Below are 18680 nucleotides of genomic sequence, written 5' to 3'. Positions count from 1 at the left end.
TAAATGACAGAGATTAAACAGAATTGCTTAACTCCCATAAATAAATGAAATATATGCTTATCATACTTCTGGAAACTCAAAAAGAGTGAATTTTAACTTAATGGAACTAATAAGATAATAGGAATACAGTGAGTGCTTCAAAATATGTCCAAGTTTCTGATCCCCAGGAATTAGTCTCTGGGATTCTGGCATTCTATGAGTGACTGCTTACACATAGGTAAAAGCAATTGAGGATCTCAGCTGCACAGAGGGAGAAATAAAGAAATGGCACAAGTTGTCCTGAGGAAAGAATTCATTTCAAGAAAAATTAGAGGGGAGTGAGCAAGATGGCTGACTAGAGATGATGCTAGCCAAATCATCCTGGGGGGAAGAAAGATTTCAGATAAAGGAGAAGAGGGAATTGGGAGAGGTCAGGTCAGGGGTAGTTCGGAGAATAAAGTGCTAGAGGCTGCCAAGAACTTTCCAAAAAGAAACTGAAGTGGACCAGGAACAGGAAAAGGAGATATAGGCAAAGATCAACCCCATAGAAGCTTTTTCACCCTCACAAGCCCAAGCACTGCTGCAACCACTGAACTGTGTGGGGAATTTATGTGATCCCAGAGCTTGGACATTCCATGCAGGCTTTGTCCCAGGGAGAGGGACCAGAGGATCTGGACTCGCAGCTCTCTTCCATTCAGTCTCTTTTTCTCCTCTGCCCCCCCGACTACTGCAGGTGGGGAAGCAGATTGAGCCAAGATTTTGGGAGTGGCCACCTCCCCTGTGCTAGTGCACCCTCCAGTCTGGGTCTCCACAGAAAGCAGGGCCCACACCTTTCCCCGTGAGGACCTGCAGTGGACCCAGGAGTGTTCAGTCTGGCTGTTCCCTGCCCACTGGCACTCCTCAGAGATGCATGCCAGCAGGTCATACAAGTAGGTCAGATGTCATACCACCAGGACTTGAATGGGTTTCTAGGGCACACAAAGAGGAGACTTGAGAGCTTGACTTAGGAGGAAAGGGAGCCCACATGTGTAGAACTGATGGGAAATTACATCATGGATCTGAGCTGTGGCAATCTAGTGGGCATCCATCTCCCCACAGGAAAGCCATGCTGTCAGACTAGGGTAAGTCCCCCAGTGGGGAAGTTTCCAGCCCACAGCACCATTCCTGCCAAGCATGGCATGTTTGGGTACACATCTGCAACCAGGCACTGGAGAGAGACTCTCAGGGAAGCTGGTGAGCAGTCCTTCTCCATAGGAAAAGAGAGAGAGAGAGAGAGAGAGAGAGAGAGAATGAATATTGTTTAAATGTCAAAATGACCTAGATAAAACCCTAGCTCTTTCACCAAAAAATTGTAACATGGTTAATCTCTATAAGCCAGTCTTCTCATCTGTAAATTGAAGATATCATTCACTTGATGAGTTTGTTTCCTGACTAAAAAAGATAATACAGTGTCTGGCATTCACTAAATGTGCAATACATTGTGGCTAATGTTCAAGATGGAATCTGTGTGTTCAAACATATGTCAAAGCTGAGTCTGTGTGGACAGTTACTTGTCTTTTATTCTGCTCTTATAGAAAAATACATCAAATTGCATGCAATTATTCTGTATTCTCTATAGCCTCTTGTATGTGCCTCTTTCTTTTTCTCTAAGGTTGACTTCATTTTTCTCATTTGCCTCTTCTAAAGACACTTATCTTTAAGACATAAATATACATATAGAGAACCACACGCACACACACACACACACACACACACACACACACACACACAGATTTTTATGAAACCCTGAAGCTAATTTTATTTTGGAAATAATTGTGCCAGTCAAGGCAGTGACAGATAAGCACTTCTTTCAATCATTTACAATTAAAATTTCCTCAGACTGGGATTCAGACCCTATTTGCAAAGTTGTAACAATATAGTTTCTTTGGGGCACACAAATCTTATAATTCAACAGAAATTCACAGAAGTACATGAAAGATAAAAACACTTTTGATATAACACTGCATTTCCTTTGCATGAACATTACATTTTTAAAAAGGGGAATATGCATGTTTATTATGTGAAAGACAAAAATATTTGAGGTTTTTTAAATAGTTCCTGTCAAATATCTCATAAGTGCCTCTGAAATCATCTTGAGAGTGATATTAATTGAAACTTCTCCAGAGACAAAAAATATAGTCAGTTGTCTTTCTGGGGAGAAAAACTAAATTCCATAAAAATCAATGCAGAGATCCACAGAGGGGAAAATAAACAACATTGTCGTCATGGCAAGCAATCGCATAGATCAACTTTCAATTCAATGCCCCTCTCATTACTCTAAGATTAGTTTTGCTGTGAAAGTGCACATAGTTCTGAAATCCCAGGTAAATAGAATCAGTTCCCCTGACCGGAAGAAAGGAAAAGGAGATTGATATTTGTTGGGCACTTGACATTTGTTGACACTATGCAAAATATTGTGTTTTCTAATTTAATCCTCAAAACAAATCTGTAAGTTAAGTTGCATTGCCCTTATTATAAAGATAAGTTGTCTGAAGCTTACAGAGGTTAGGTGACTTTCCCAAACCATACAGATACTTTAATTTTCATTAATCACTGAGACTGACAAGGTCTCTGAAAAACAAGTGTAAGAAAATGTTTATTCTTAGATCCTTTACTGATTTTTCCCCTGCTATTGAAATAATTCTTTTATTTTGCATCAAACAACATCTTTGGATCTATTGTCAGGCATTTCTCATCCATGTATTCATTTTAAAGTCAGGGCTAACGCAATTCCATTCCTAGATGTTTACTCAAAGAATTAGAAACAGGTACTCAAGCAAGCATGTGTATACTCATGTTTATAGCTGCATGATTCACAATTGCCAAAAGATAGAAACAGCCCAAATGTTCATCAACAGATGAATGGATCAACAAATTACATATGTGTGTATATATATATATATATGTTATATATATAATAGAATATATTATAATATTATAATAGAATATATCATAATAGAATATATTTATATATATATATATATAATAGAATACTATTGAGCCATATAACGAAGTGAAGTACTGATACATGAGGGTATTTTCTTTGTCGGAGAAAGCAAATAGTGATGATAAAGTTTGTATTACTTTCCTGTACTAACTGCCTAGAGTTCTTCAGCCAACAGATGGCGCTCTAGCCTCAGTTGTCACAGAAATTCTCTGCAGATCCCACACAAAGGGCTCAGTTTTCATCAATGAAAAGAGAATAAACATTTGTGCTTAAACTCTTTTATATAGCTAGAAAAATTGAGTAATGCTTCGTAATTCCTTTTTAAAAATACTTTCTATTCAACTCAATTATGAAGTGAATATAAAGCAGGGCCCTTTAGAACAGAAGTCACACGTGAAAATATTAATACTATCTGTGAGCAAAACAGCAAAAATAAATTAGAAAATAAAAAGCAACAGTTTATAAGTATATCGGCCTGGATTCTAGTCCAAATCCTACCATTTGCTGACCATGTGTCCTTGATTAAGTTGTTTCATCTCTCTGAATCTCAGTTCTTTCTTCTGCAAAATGTTGATAATAATCCCTACTTTTGAAGTTATTTATGACAATTACAAATAATATATATGCCACATGTTTTGCAAACATTTAGTGTATAGTAGCTGGCTCAATGAGCTATAGCTATTCTAATTAGTGACAGAGAAAATATAAACAAATAAGTAGTCATTGTCTGCCTTGAATCATATGTATTTAAGTTAAGCAAATTAAAAGCACCAAAGATCTGTAAATTCTCAGTCAGTTGAAAGTTTTAAATGTTTATATTAATAAAACAGCACAGATGTGAGAATTACAGCTTCTCTAAACCAAAGATTTAAGTGATGCCATATTGATACAGTAGAACGCTCATAATAAATTTTTAGGTAGAGAGAAAAAACAGATTGCAAAGTAATATTATAATGTAGTCCCAATTTTGTTTAAAAACAGTGTATATCTGGTATAATATAAATCAAAAGTTCAGGTTAGTTATCTCTGGGTGGCAACATTATAGCATGCTTTCATGTTTTTAATACTTTTCTGTAGTTTTAACATTTTCTATAATAAACGTATTAATTTCTAATCATAAAAAATATTTTTAATGTAATGCTATGAAGCTAAGCATGTATCAAATACTGGCATAGCAAGTATTGATACATCCTTTGTGAACCAGTTCAATCCACAAAGGATCCACTCTCAGAGCTCTGACATGGTGCTCCAGGGCCCTCCCTCCTGCTTAGATTTTCCTTAGGAGAAAATAGAAAAAGAAAACCAAGCCTAGCTGTGCTTCTCTGTGCTGGTTCTTCAGACCAGCACATATAGATAATACCAAATACACAAACAGTTGACTGGAAAGCAGGAAATTCAGTCAGCTTCATTATTTAGGATCATGTCAAATGCCTTCTCACAAAGAAAAATGCATACTGATTTCAGTATTTGTTATTAACCTTAATTCGTGAGACTAAAGGCCTTTGTATCAATCCATACTAAATTTAGGGATATTTATCAAAAATTTTAAACACACATATATTTTGACCAACAACCCCACTTTTTGGACTCTGACCCACAGAAAGACACATTCATGCACCAAGATTCATGGTCAAGGATTGCACAGGAAAGAATTGTTTGCAAGCACAAAAATTTCCACAAATAGGGAAATGGTTTTAACATTATGAGACATTCATACTATAGAATGGTATGCATTTGTTAAAGAGAATGCTATAGATTTCCAAATACGGACATGTGAAGATCTCCCACACATAGTACATGGAAGAAAAATAAACAAATTCAAGAACTATTCCCAAAAAGAGAGCCCTTTTATGCTAAAAAAATATATATGTGTATATACATTTATGTATATTTATATAATATGTAAGTACTTGAAAATATTGAAAAGGTGTAGAAAGATAAATACCCAAATTACTAACAATGAGTATATCTAGGAAAGGTAGTTTTTTAACTTTGTATTTTCTGAATTGTTTTAATTCCAATCCACACTCACAGGTTTCATTTACAAACTTGAATTCGTTTAAACTCTAGTCTGTGACTGGATGGAGACTAAATCTCCCTGAGAGACAGGGATAGTTCACAGAGCCAATAACTAATAGCTCAAATTGGTAGGAGAGATCAATTCATTTATTTGTTCAACAAATATTTAGTGAATATCAATATTTACAAGGTGGCAAGCCTATGCTAGAAACTGTGGGTGCAAAAATGAAAATAGTAAAACACAGTCTCTATCCTCAAAGAGTGTCCAGGAGAGTATACATACTCCATCGAGAAAAAAATATCTTGATTTTCATTCATTCTTTATCTTGTATATTTTTGATAAAGTTAGTAGAAATAATGGTTTCTTAGTATTCTTGCAGAAAGCAGGCAGTTATGAACCATTAACAATGAATCAACAGTGACTGGGGAAACACCTTTACAATTTACATCCCTAAGATTTGAAAAGTGATTCCGCCCCCACCTCCAAGCATACGCCACTCACTTATTCTACCCCTAAGTTTATAGTTGATGCTGAAACCTCTTTAATATGAGTTACTAAAACAAGGAGACAGGAAGAGTGACACCTGTAATGTGACTCTAAATCCCAAGTTATCCTCTGGGTAAACCCGTAGGATTGCAGCAACAGCAAAGACCACAAGATGGCAGAATGGAGACAAGTCCCGGAGCCTGCAGTAGGCTCTGAGCCCGCTCAAGAAAGGTTAGTTAGCAAGGGCTTCACGGTTCTGGTAGATGGCAGGCTCAGAGCGAAGGACAATTTTGGCACTACTCTTCTGCTTGACTACACTTCTTAAGTTAGCGTTATATGTATTAATAGTAGTTTTGCCACCTGAATTTTTAAAAAAAGTTAATCCCTTCTTCCTGCCCCAGACACGTAATTCCTACTCATCAAAATCATACTTTACTGCTTCACTACAATTCAGTAGTGGAATTTTGTAAATTGGACAAAAATCTCACCGGATTCAAGGATATGGTGCTTCATGCATAGGGAGAGGGCAGAAGGTAGGGAGACAGAGGCCAGGTAGTATAAAGAAGCACCACGTGCACACTGCCACTGAAGAGAGGCCCTTTTCATGGTATAAGGGGATCGACCAGGGCTGAGAAATTACTTCCATTAAGGTTGTGTGAGTATGTGTGTGTAAGAGACAGAGACAGAGACAGAGAGAGAGAGAGAGACAGAGAGAGAGAGAGAATTGGGGAGGATTGATTTTTTTAAGAAAGAGTTTTATGAGTATGATTATAAAAGAAAGACATGCTTATTGAAAAACATTGAGGGATTAGGTGTAAGAAAGAGACTACATGTAAGTCCAAAACTATAATTTTCTAGATATTATATCTATGGATAGAGATAGAGAAATAAAGATAATATATTGAGTAGCATGTGGAAGTGTAAACTGGTACAGCTGTTCTTTACCTATGACCTAGCCAATTTATTCCTGGGTACATGTCTCAATTTCTCACACAGGTCCATAAGCACATACACACAAGGATGGCAGTGTGGTTTGTAGCACCCAGCAACTTCAGACAACCTGCGTGTCCATCACTGGAAGAGTAGATAAGTAAATTGTGGCAAATTTACAGGATCATGCAAAAAAGGGCAAGTGGCCAAGTGGCAGATGCATTTGACCTGCTGGAGCAGTGTTGACCAGGGGTAGTTTGTGGAGACAGAAGCAGCAAACATCTCAGACCTCCACTATTACCCTATCACACTCTGAGACCATGCACAACAATCTGGCAGGCCAGGGGTCTGACCCTCAGAGGAGGACCTTGAATCTTGGGCTATGAGTTTTGAAGGCTATGAGTGAGGCAGCACTGGCCTCTTTCAAAAAGCAAAATCCCAACAGTGTATTTTGAGTATATTGAAAATTTGTTCTTAAAATAATTTACATGGCAAGTCAAAGGCCCAAGAATAGCTAAAATGTTCCTAAATTATACAAAGGTAATAGTATTTATTCAGCCAGTTATTCAGACTTATTATAAAAATAGGATAATTAATACTCTGTGGAATAGACACAGAGTTAAATGTATTGGCCAGAATAGAATGGAGATCAGAAAAGGAGCACACATATGAAAGACAGAGTGGAAAAGCAGATGGCTGGGAGAACAGAATGCTTTAAATAAAGGATGCTAGTTAATTGGTTAGTGATATTTAAAAAAAAAGATTTGGTTCACTACACCATATACAAAAGCCAATTTCAGATAAATTAGAGATTGAAATTCAAGTTATAAAACTTTAAAATATTTAGAATAAAATATAAAAGATTATATTCAGTGGTTTTTTTTTAAAAAAGAGGAAAAAGTATGAATCAAAAGGAAAAGATTGATATATTTGATTATATAAAAATTTAAAATATCTACTCTTAAAATTATCAGGAAGAAAGAGAAATGTCATAAACTTGAAAAAGATATTTGCAACACACTAAAGAAGATATTTGTAATACACAAAATCAATAAGGGAATAGAATCCAGAATGTATTTTTAAAACACCTACAAGTCAAGAAGAAAAAGACAAACTCAAAAGACTAATGGGCAAAAGTCATAACCAAGTATTCCATGGAATAGGAATCACAGATGCTAAATACACACATGAAAGGATGTTCAACTTCATTAGTAATCATAGAAATAAAATTAAGACCACAAGGATATATAATTTTACAACCACTAAATGTACAAAGTTACTGAAGTCTGACATTGCCAAATGTTGGTAAAGATTTGAATTAATGGATATTCATATATTGCTGGTGGGAACGTAAATTGATTTAATCACCTTGGAAAACTGTTTGAGACCTTTATATCAAGTTAAATATTCTTATTCTATACCCAAATACCAAGCAATTCTATTATTGGGTACCCTGGCACTGTAGAAAAATTCTTGGACTTATATACCAAGAGAAATGAACAGAACATTTATTATAGTATCATTTGTATCAGCAAAAGTTGGAAAAGACTTCAAATTTCCACTGACAGAAGAGTGAATAAATGAATTATAGGAAAGTGACACAACAGAATTTTTTTCACACAATAGAATATTATACAGCCTAAAAATGGATGAACTAGAGCAACTCACAAATATATAAATACATTTTAGAAACATGATATGGTATAAAATAAATCACTGAAGTTGACTTATAGCGTGGATTAAATATTCAAATATTGAAAACCAAGCAAAATTATATAATATATTGTTAGAAAATATATACTAAAAAAAAACACAAAATAACTTGCAAAAAATGTAAGGGAAATGATAAGCACAAAACTCAGGAGAGAGGTTGGTTACATAGGAGGAGGGTGGCAGGGGACGGGCTTGGGAAGGTCACATTGCTCCAAGGACTGATGGAGGTTTAGTGCTTAAGAAGTGGCAGATTCACAGATATTAATTTTCTTACTTTTCTATATACTTTGTATACATGTTAATGTGATTTTTATACATCAATCATTACATCTTAAAAAATTTAAAACCTATTTACTATAACAGAATAAAATCCACAAATTACAGTATGTGTTCAGGCATAGTTAGCAGTTTGCTTTTCTCCTGTATTTTATTTCCTTTAGTATTTCCTTAAACAAATTTTAAAGATTATGCTCCCCAGACTCTCCTTTCAAAAAAAAAAGACAGGAGTAGATTAGAATTGGAAAAATCAAAGAATGTCTCCAAGTGCAATGGAGCCCTGAAGAGACAACCTTTAATCTGTTACTAGATAGTTAAGGCTCACTTTGTTTGATTGAAAAATATCATATACATAGGTTCCAGTCATTTCAAACTAGCCTATTTTGGGGGTAAGTTATAAGGCCCTGCCATTTGTAAAATTTTAACTTGCAACAAGACATCTCTGCTAGTCTACAGCGTAGAACATTATGTAGATTTGTAGATTATGGTAGAGTTTGTGCATGTAATTTACTGCTCATAATTTAACAAAACTCATGCTGTTAAAATGCTGAAGGACTATCGATGCAAATGTGCTCGTCTTTGGATAATAAAAAATTTAAATCCTAATTTTACTTTAGGTACTTAGCTGATTCCTTTTTTGTTTGACACCTTAGACCCTTATAATTTATGCAAAGACCTCTCTAAATTTGGATCAAAAACAGTTCAGCTAACTCTATATTTGCTATGATATTCTCAAACAGCACATTTGATCTATTTCTCACAATCACATTTTTCCCCTGAGAGCCAGACTTCTTCAGTAGATGCTGCAGAATAAGAGCATTGTAGAAAGAACACAGGATTTTGAGTGTTAGGACATGAGTTCAAGTCTGGTTTACTTACTAACTAGGTCAAGCTATTTAACTTTTCTGGGTTTCATTTTACTTACTTGGAAAATGGAGAAGATAATTGTATTAGTCAGGACGTTTTTTGTTTGTAATTCAATTCCATTTGTTTGCAAATTCAATTCAAGATAGCCCAAAGAACAAATTTAGCAACTTCACATTGCTAGAAGTTCAGTGATCAACACAGTTAGACCCAGAGTAGCATGTCTCTTCCCTCATCCCTCTTCTCTTTCTCCAAATACTCACATAGTTATTTAAAAAAAAAACAAAACAACTCTCATTAATTGGTAGGAAAAACACTATCAACTGACCCAGAGTCAAATTGTTCCAGTTCAGCATGTTCAGGAGGAAAAAAAAAAGAAAAAAAGGATAACGTTCTCATCTGATCGATCATTTCTCAGGGCGTATGCTCACTCCTAAACCAATTTCTGCTCTGGGAATGACAGGTTGTCACAACTGGTCTGCCCGGGATCACATGCTCCATGCTCACCCCTGAGAACAAAGGAACAGACATACTAATTGACAGACTCAGCAGGACCACTTGTTTTGGACAAGAGAGATCCCTGCAGCATTAAAGGAGTGGTATATAGACAAAAATATCAACTTTCCACTACAATAGTAATTCCTCTAGCTAGGATGTTATGATGACTGAAAATTTGGGACAGAGTACTTCGCATATTGTAAAAGACACTAAATATTTGGTTAAAGTGGTTTTCTTAACAAAAAATTAATGTGAAGAGATTGGAAGAGAAGGACATAAGATCATATTAGAATGAGGCATCTGTTCAAAACAAGTTATTTCTATGTAAAATTGGGTAAATTGCTATATATTCTTTACAAAGCAAATTATCTACAAAATGAAACAAATAAATATTAGTTTTATGTTTAATATAGATTTTTTTTGAGAAATGAAAGTCATAATAAAATCTCCAGTGACTTTAAGTGCCCACAATAAGCTAAATGTCTCATTTTCTATCAAGAACTAAATGTGCTCAGGGGTGTGAACATGTCATGATTGCTTAGCTTAATGGGTGTGAAGTAAATGCACTCTTTTCTAGAGGGAATTTTTTCTAAAGATCACTGCAACATTTACAGAACTCGGCACATTTTTATAAAATTGAATGGTTAGAAGTGACCTGCAAAGTTCATCAAATATTTGCCATGGCTTTAGAATGACAATGAAAACACTCCAAGGAAATAACTACTTTGAAATAGATTTTTAAAATGTCTTCCAGGGAGAGCCTCTCTGGGAAATCTATGTTTTGTACAATAAATCAACATCCATCTTCACCTCTTCCCTTCAGGCTGCCAGAAAATAATTGGATTACACTACAGCCCCCACAGCAGTTGTTCCTAAACCTGATTATTCATCAGAACCACTTGAGAGACTTTGTAAAATACAGATTTCTAGTCCCTCTCTAGTTGTACTGAATGAAGGTCCAGAAATCAGTATTTTTTTTTTTTTTTTTAAAGCCTCTCTCAAGTATCTGTTTCTAGCTACTTTGATCCATCTATTGGCTTTCGGGAGTCGCAGAGTTCAGGACTAAGGAGATACTTAATCATGACTGTAAGATATCATTGCCAAGAGAAATGTGACTATTACCATATTCAGCCACTGGGAGAGAAACAAGCAAGGTGTTTTAACTTTTGAAGCTCTAACTATATGAAGGAAGTTTGTGACTCTCTACAGTTTCTAATTTTACTTTTATAATATCGATGTTAATATTCTGAATATTGACTATTATAATATTGATATTAGTGTCCCATGCTAAAAGCTCTGCAGGCAATAGGTTCCCTGTTACATGGTCTGGATGTTTGAAAGTGCTAGAAAAACAGGTAAGATGATGATGAAAAAGAGAAAGAATAAGTAGACAAGCTTCCCTCATTTCATATTAGAGAGAATTTTCTCAATTTATTACGAGCAGCTCCATTCTTTCTGAAAAGACTATCAGTTCACACCCAAATGAATAATTATTGTAAGTCATAAAATGCATGATTGTGAAGAATTTTAAAGAGGTCAGGCTATGTCAAAGGTTTTACCTCCTACTTTTTTTCTGTTAGTATTACATCATAAACACTTTTCATTGCAGTTGTGATTCTTCATATATATGTTGGCATGTGCATAGTATATATGCATATATATAATCTGTAAATAAATGCATCAAAACATTAGCATATTAGCAATAGTGCGATTATTGATGATTTTAACTTTATTCATTTTTGTGTTTTTCAACTTTTCTACAAAAAATACTCGTAAAATATTGGGGGATTAGAAGCAGCCTGTGCACCCAGAACTCCCAAGGAAAGCAAAGTAGACAGGAAGCAGGTGCCTGCCCTACAGACAGCTATTCTCGGAAGGAACATTGTGAAACCACAGAGAAGCAGTGTGGGACTCTCAGTGTGAGGGGGAAAAAGGTGACGGGACATTTGATAATATCAAAGCACACGTGGGGAAGATTAGCAGGATAGAGGGCACTGCGATCACCCTGCAGGTGCTGTGGCCAAGTTGTGAGAGGGCACTCTCTGTCCCCATAGATGGGAAACTTGCCTGGAGTCTGTGCACAGTAATTGCACCAGACAACAGACGCCATTTTTTCCCCTCCTGTGGTCTCCTTCTGATGGTGACTTCAGGATAAATTCTTCCAGTGGCAGAGGACCCTGCGCCTACTCCTGCCGGTGGCCACAGGGGAAGCTCCCCTGGCAGAGAGGCATGCCTGCAACTTGCTTGGCACCAGCTTCATCCCCTACAGTGGCGGAGTGTCTGGGAACGGGCAGGGGCTGGGGCCAGGGCTTGCGTGCAGGCAGCTCCACTGTGGATGGCTGGGAGCTGTGTGTCCCACAGCCTGGAGCCTCCGAGACTCTGGAAGCAGCCTTTCTGCTGGGACCTAAGCCTCTGGGGGGTGGATTTCCAGTGAGCTCTTTTTCCTTCTTGTACCGCTCTGCAGCTTCTTCCCTTGGAATCCCTGGTAGATTCTAGCACTTTCTCTCAGAGTTACACCTAAGCTATGTTTTTTTGTTTGTTTGTCCCTCCCCCCACCCCAACTAAAAGATTTTCTTCTAAGATGATTTGGTTACCAATGACTCTTACCAGCCATCTTGTCTCCTCCTCTTTGTCTTTTGATTGAAGAGTTTAGTCAATTCCCATTCAATGTTATTATTGGTAGGTAAGACTTACTACTGCCATGTTACCTCCTGTTACCAGTGAAATGTATACATTCAGATGATATCTTATTGTTCATGTATGTCCTTTTTTTCACATTGAAGAACTCCTTTTAGCATTTCTTGTAGGACAAGTCTGGTGGTGATGAAATCCCTGAGCTTTTGTCTAGGAAAGTCTTTATTTCTCCTTCGTGTTTGAAGTATATTTTTGTAGGATATGATATTCTAGGGTAAAGGTTTTTGTCCTTCAGGACTTTGAATATGTCATGCCACTCTCTCCTGGCCTATAAGGTTCCACTGAGAAGTCTGCTGCCAGACGTATTGGAGCTCCTTTATATGTTAGGGTGTTGTGTTTTTTTTCTTGCTTCCTTTAGGACTTGTTCTTTATCCATGACCTTTGGAAGCTTGATTGTTCAATAATTTGAGGTAGCCTTGTTTGGGTTAAATCTACTTGATGTCCTATGACCTTCATGTACCTGAATATTAATATCTTTCTCTAGGTTTGGAAAGTTCTCTGGTTTTATTTCCTTGACTAAACTTTCCATCTCAGTATCTCTCTCTCTACCTCCTCTTTAAAGCCAATAACTCTTAGATTTGCCCTTTTGAGGCTGTGTTCTAGTCTTGTAGGTTTGTTTTTCTTTTTTTATTCTTTTTTATTTTTCCACTTTTGACTGCATATTTTCAGATAGCTTGACTTTAAGCCTATTAATGCTTTCTTCTGCTTGGTCCATTCTGATGTTGAGAGACTGATGCATTTTGCAGTTTGTCAATTAAACTTTTCAGCTCCAGAATTTCTGCTTGATTTTTTAAATGATTTCAATCTCTTTGTTAAATATCTCTGATAGTCTTCTGAATTGCTTCTCTGTGTTGTCTTGAAGTTCATAGAGCTTTTTCAGGACAACCATTTTGAATTCTATCTCTGAAAGGTCACATATCTCTATCGTTCCAGGATTAGTCACTGGTAACTCATTTCTTTTGGTGAGGTCATGTTTTCCTGGATGTTCTTGATGCTTGTGGATGTTCATTGATGACTGAGCATTGAAGAGTTATTTATTTTAATCTTCAGTCTACACTTGTCCCACCCTGTCCTTCTTGAGAAGGCTTTCCAGATATTCAAAGAGAATTGAGTGTTGTAATCCAAGTCTTTGGTCAGTGCAGCCATATCAGCACTCGGGGCACCCAAAGCCCAGAAATTCTGTTACTCTTGCAGACTCCTGGTGGTACTGCCTTGATGGACTTGGGTAAGATGTGGGAGAATTCCCTGGATTACTAGGCAAAGTCACTCACTGTCTTGGGGGAGGAGTGATATGGGCACCCCCTTGTGGGCTCCACAGCTGGGACTGCACCAAGTCATACCTGAAGCCAGCCCAAAGCCCATGGTGACTGTCGCCTGGCTACCTCTAATGTTTATTTAAAGCTCCAGGGCTCTTTAGTCAGCAGATGGTGAATGCTGCCAGGACTTGGTCCTTCCTTCCCTTCAGGGAAGTATGTTTCCTTCTGGCCCAGAATAGATCTAGAAATGCTGTCTGGGAACTAAGGCCTAGAGTCAGATGTGTCAGGAGTCTGCTTGGTACTTTATTTTACTGTGGCTGAGCTGATACCCAAGCTGCAAAACAGAGTCCTCTGAACTCTTTTCTTTCCTTTTCCCAAGCAGAAGATGATTTTCCCTTAGTCATGCTGCCTGGATTTAGGGGAGGGGTGATATAGGCACTGGCTTGGCCACTGCTGCTTGTATCTCACTAGGTCACAGGCATCCCAAGACCACTGTCTCTGAGCCAGCACAGCTATAGGAATTCCCCAAGGACTGCAGCCTCTGTGGCCTGACTGCCTTACAAATTTAGTCTAGACCTCAGGCCCTTTTTTGTCATTCTCTGGCAGGGCTAGCAAGAACTTGAGTTTCAGGGTGGAGGATGTCCCTCTAGCCAGAGTGGTTTAAATCCTCCCTTTGTGGGCACCAGCAGAATGTCACAGGTGCTGTCTTGTGACAAGGTGGGCCTAAGTTCCAATGCAAAGTCCTACAGTCACTTCACTGTCCCTCCCCCAGGCACACAGATTCTCTCTCCACTGGGTGAGCTGGTGAGGCACTGTCAGGGGATGGGAGAAGGTGGCATAGGTAATACAAGGCTGTCTTTTCTGCCCTCTTCCATGCCTCTTTCTTTGATATAATGTTAAAACAAGATACTGTGATCACTCACCTGCTTTTTGGTTCTTCTGAAGGTGCTTCCTTGCATGGATAGTTGTTGAATTTGTTATTCATGCAGAGGGATGATTGCTGGAGGTTTCTATTTGGCTATCTTGCTCCACCCCCAGTTCCTTTATTTATTTCTTCTAATACTTTTTAAGTGCCTACTCTGGCATTTAACCCGATAAATGGAAAGAAAAGGGGACATCAGGAAAAGGACAACCACAATAGACAGATTGGAATGCAAGAATAAGTCAAGTAGTAGATATTTCAGCTGTTTAGAAGAGGAGGTGATTGGCCCGATTCAGGCCTGCCACTATTGCCTTCTTGAGAAGCCAGGCACATCCATTGCCCCTCACTTCAGCCCAGGCTCCCACACTATGCCATGGGACAAGATCTTCAAGAAACTCCACACCTTGGAACAATGAATAGGTGTCTGACTTATCCGAGAGAGGCATCCTACTAAAATTCTGGTAATAATAGAACAATACAAGAGTGAGAAGCAGCTTCTTGTGCTGAATAAAATGAATTTTCTTAGTCATGATCACATCAACAAGAGTGAACTAACAAAGATTCTTTGCTTGGCCAATTTTTAATTTTTTTTTATTTTTATAGTTTTAGGGGGTTCAAGTGAGAGCAGTTTTGTTACATGGGTTTATTGCATAGTGATGAAATCTGGGCTTTTATAATAGTGTAGCCATCACCTGAATAGTGTACATTGTAGCCATTAAGTACTATCTCATTCCTCACTCCCCCACCTTCCTACATTTACAAGTCTCCAATGTCTATTATTCCATTCTCTATGTCCATATGGCATATTATTTAGCTCCTACGTCTAAGTGAGAATATCTAGTCCTTGACTTTCTGTTTCTGAGTTATTTCACTTAAGATAATGGCCTCCAATTCCATCCACATTTCTATAAAATACATGATTTCATTCTTTTTTATGGATGAGTAGTATTCCATGGTGTGTGTGTGTGTGTGTGTGTGTGTGTGTGTGTGTGTGTTACATTTTCTTTAACCAGTCATCTGTTTATGGACATTTAGGTTATTTCCATTTTATGCTATTGTGACTAATACCACAATGTACATATGAGTGCAGGTATCTTTTTGATATAAAGATTTCTTTTCCTTTGTGTAGATCCCCAGTAGCAAGATTGCTGAGTCAAATGGTAGTTCTATTTTTAGGTCTTTGTGAAATCTCCATAGGGTTGTACTAATTTACATTCTGACCAACAGTGTATAAGTATTCCCTTTTCTCTGAATCCTTGCCACAACATCTGTTATTTTTGACTTTTTAATAATAGACACTGTGACTCATGTAAGATGGTATATCTCATGGTTTTAATTTGCATTTCTCTGAGGATTAGTGATGTTTAGCATTTTTTCATATGCTTTTTGGCCATTTGTATGTTTTATTTTGAAAAATGTCTATACATGTCCTTTGCCCACTTTTTAATGTGGTTATTTTGGGGGGTTTTGTTGAGTTGTTTGAGTTCCCTGTAGAATCTGAATATTAGTCCTTTGTCACATGCATACTTTGCAAATATTTTCTTCCATTCTGTAGGTTGGCTGTTTACTTTGTTGATTATTTCTTTTGCTGTGCATAAGTTCTTTGGTCTAATTAAGTCCCATTTGTCTATTTTTGTTGCATTTGGTTTTGAGGTCTTAATCATGAATTTTTTACTTAGGCTAAGGTCCCAAAGAGTTTTCCCTAGGTGTTCTTCTAGAATTTTTATAGTTTAAAGTCTTACATTTAAGTCTTTAATCTATCTTGAGTTGATTTTTGTATATAATGAGAGACAGAGGTTAAGTTTCACTCTTCTGAATATGGCTATCCAATTTTCCCAGCACCATTTATTGAATAGTGTGTCCTTTCCCTAGTATATGTTTTTATCAATTTTGTCAAAGATCAGTTGGCAGTAGGTATGTGGCTTTAGTTCTGGGTCTCTGTTCTGTTTGTTCCATTGAACTATATGTCTATTTTTATACCATCACCATGCTGTTTTGGTTACTATAGCCTTTAGTATAATTTGAAGGTAAGGCGATACTTCCAGCTTTGTTTTTGTTTTTTGTTTTGTTTTGTTTTTGCTTAGGACTGCTTTGGCTATTCAAGCTCTTTTCTAGTTTCATATGAATTTTAAGATTTCTTTTTCTAATTCTGTAAAAAATGACATTGCTATTTTGATAGGAATTACATTGAATCTGTACATTACTTTGGGTGTTATGATCATTTTAATAATGCTAATTCTTGTGATACATGAGCATGGGATGTTTTTCCTTTTATTTGTGTCATCTATAATTTCTTTCATCAGGTTTCCTTGCAGAGATCTTTTACTCTCTGTATTTAACCATATTTCTAAGTATTTTTTGTAGCTATTATAAATAGGATTGACTTCTTGATTTGGTTCTTAGCTTGATAGTTATTGGTATAAAAACATGCTCTTCATTTTTATACATTGATTTTTGTATCCTGAAACTTTATTGAATTCATTTATCAAATGTAGGAGGCTTTTTGCTTAGCCAAATTTTAATCAGGCTTTTGAACCTTCTCTTAGGCCTATCTGTGTACTTCGTTATAAAATCTAGTCTTAGCAAAGAACCCTACTAAATCAGTTTAGCAAGAACCTACTCCCCTCAAATAACTAATAACACTTCATTTCTGATCACTCTTGATAACTGATCATCTTCCTCATCCTCCACCATTCCCCAGTGATGTCCAATTACCCTAGCCTGTCTTCAGCAAAAATCCTATTAGGTCAGTTTAGCCAGAATACTCCTATCAGAGGAAACCCCTGAGGTTTCCTCTAATAATTTTCCTCTAGTAATTTTCCATCCACTAATGCCCTCCCCTCTCCACCCCTTGGCTATAAATCCCCACGTGCTCATGCTATATTTGGAATTGAGCCAAGTCTTTCTTCCCCAATGTAATACCCTATTACAGTGGTCCCTGGACCTATTATCTCAATGGTCCTAAATATAGTGTTTTTTACATTGCTTTCACAAGTATCATTGAATAATTTTTTTTCTTTAACAGAACTCATCAAAATAATTAGAAGACATTTACAACTCAGTGCTAATCCAGCCTTCTTTCCGTTGGTGACTAGACAAAGCATGGTGAGCATTTCCACACTGATTTCTGAAGTATATAAAAGTAAGAAGGATGAAAATGGGTTCCTGTATGTGGTGTATGCCTGTCAGAAGACATTTGGAATGAAATGATATAAGACTAGAAAAATGCATTTATTCTAGAATTTTTGAATTAATAAGAAAAAAAAAACCTGATGTTACAAACAGTTCATCTAAGCATAGATCAAAATAGTAGTGTTCCCACCTAGAAGTTTTAGGAAGTTGTTTGTATATTTCAAGCAGAGAGAAACCTCCAAATGAGCACATTCAGCTTTGGAAAACTATGTTATTTAACCTAGGCTGTCTTATTTAAAAATTTTAGAAGTATAAAAATAAAATACTTTGCATTCTAAGTTGCCAAAAAAAAAAAAAAAAGAGGAAGTGATTAATGAGGAATAAAGACATCTGGCATGGTATTCTGTCAGAGATGAAATTTAGATTAAGTCTCACACAAAGGGTGGGACTCCCACAAGCAGAAAAGAGAAAGATGAAATTCCATGCCAGAAAATGGAATAAGTAAAGATTTGAAATCAGAAATTTATACATTCCATTCAGGAAACTATAAGAGAAGTATAAAGAGGTAAGTTTAGATTCATAAACATATGTGTCCACCATAAACTTTAAGTAGATGTTAAAATTGACTCTTGTCAATTTTACCCTGTCAATTGACTCTTGTCAATTTTAATTGACTCTTGTCAATTAGTGTTAGATTGTTGGGCATTCTTTAATGGCATTATTTGAATTTGGATTCTTTAATGGCATTATTTGAATTTGGATTCTATAGGCCTGGCCTGGGCATTTTAAGCTGGAAGTAGGGAGCAAGCTGAAGGGATAATGCAACATCACGAAACCAGCATGAAGAGTTTTCTTGTACTCTGAACTATATACTCAGATCAGGGAGGTACAGAAAAGAGGAGTATAAAAATTTTCCCAGGCAGG

The 18680-nt window shown here is 36.7% G+C and overlaps 1 pseudogene; it reads left to right on the top strand.

The window, feature by feature from the left end:
* The first annotated feature begins 14992 nt into the window (after window positions 1-14992).
* Window positions 14993-17834, top strand: LOC142873433 (microtubule-associated protein 1 light chain 3 beta pseudogene; annotated as a pseudogene).
* Window positions 17835-18680: the final 846 nt, after the last annotated feature.

This window comes from Microcebus murinus, chromosome 10 (assembly GCF_040939455.1).
Source record: "Microcebus murinus isolate Inina chromosome 10, M.murinus_Inina_mat1.0, whole genome shotgun sequence".
Taxonomy (NCBI): Eukaryota; Metazoa; Chordata; class Mammalia; order Primates; family Cheirogaleidae; genus Microcebus; species Microcebus murinus.
Note: the sequence above shows the minus strand (reverse complement) of the source record. Positions and strands in the feature narration are given on the sequence as shown.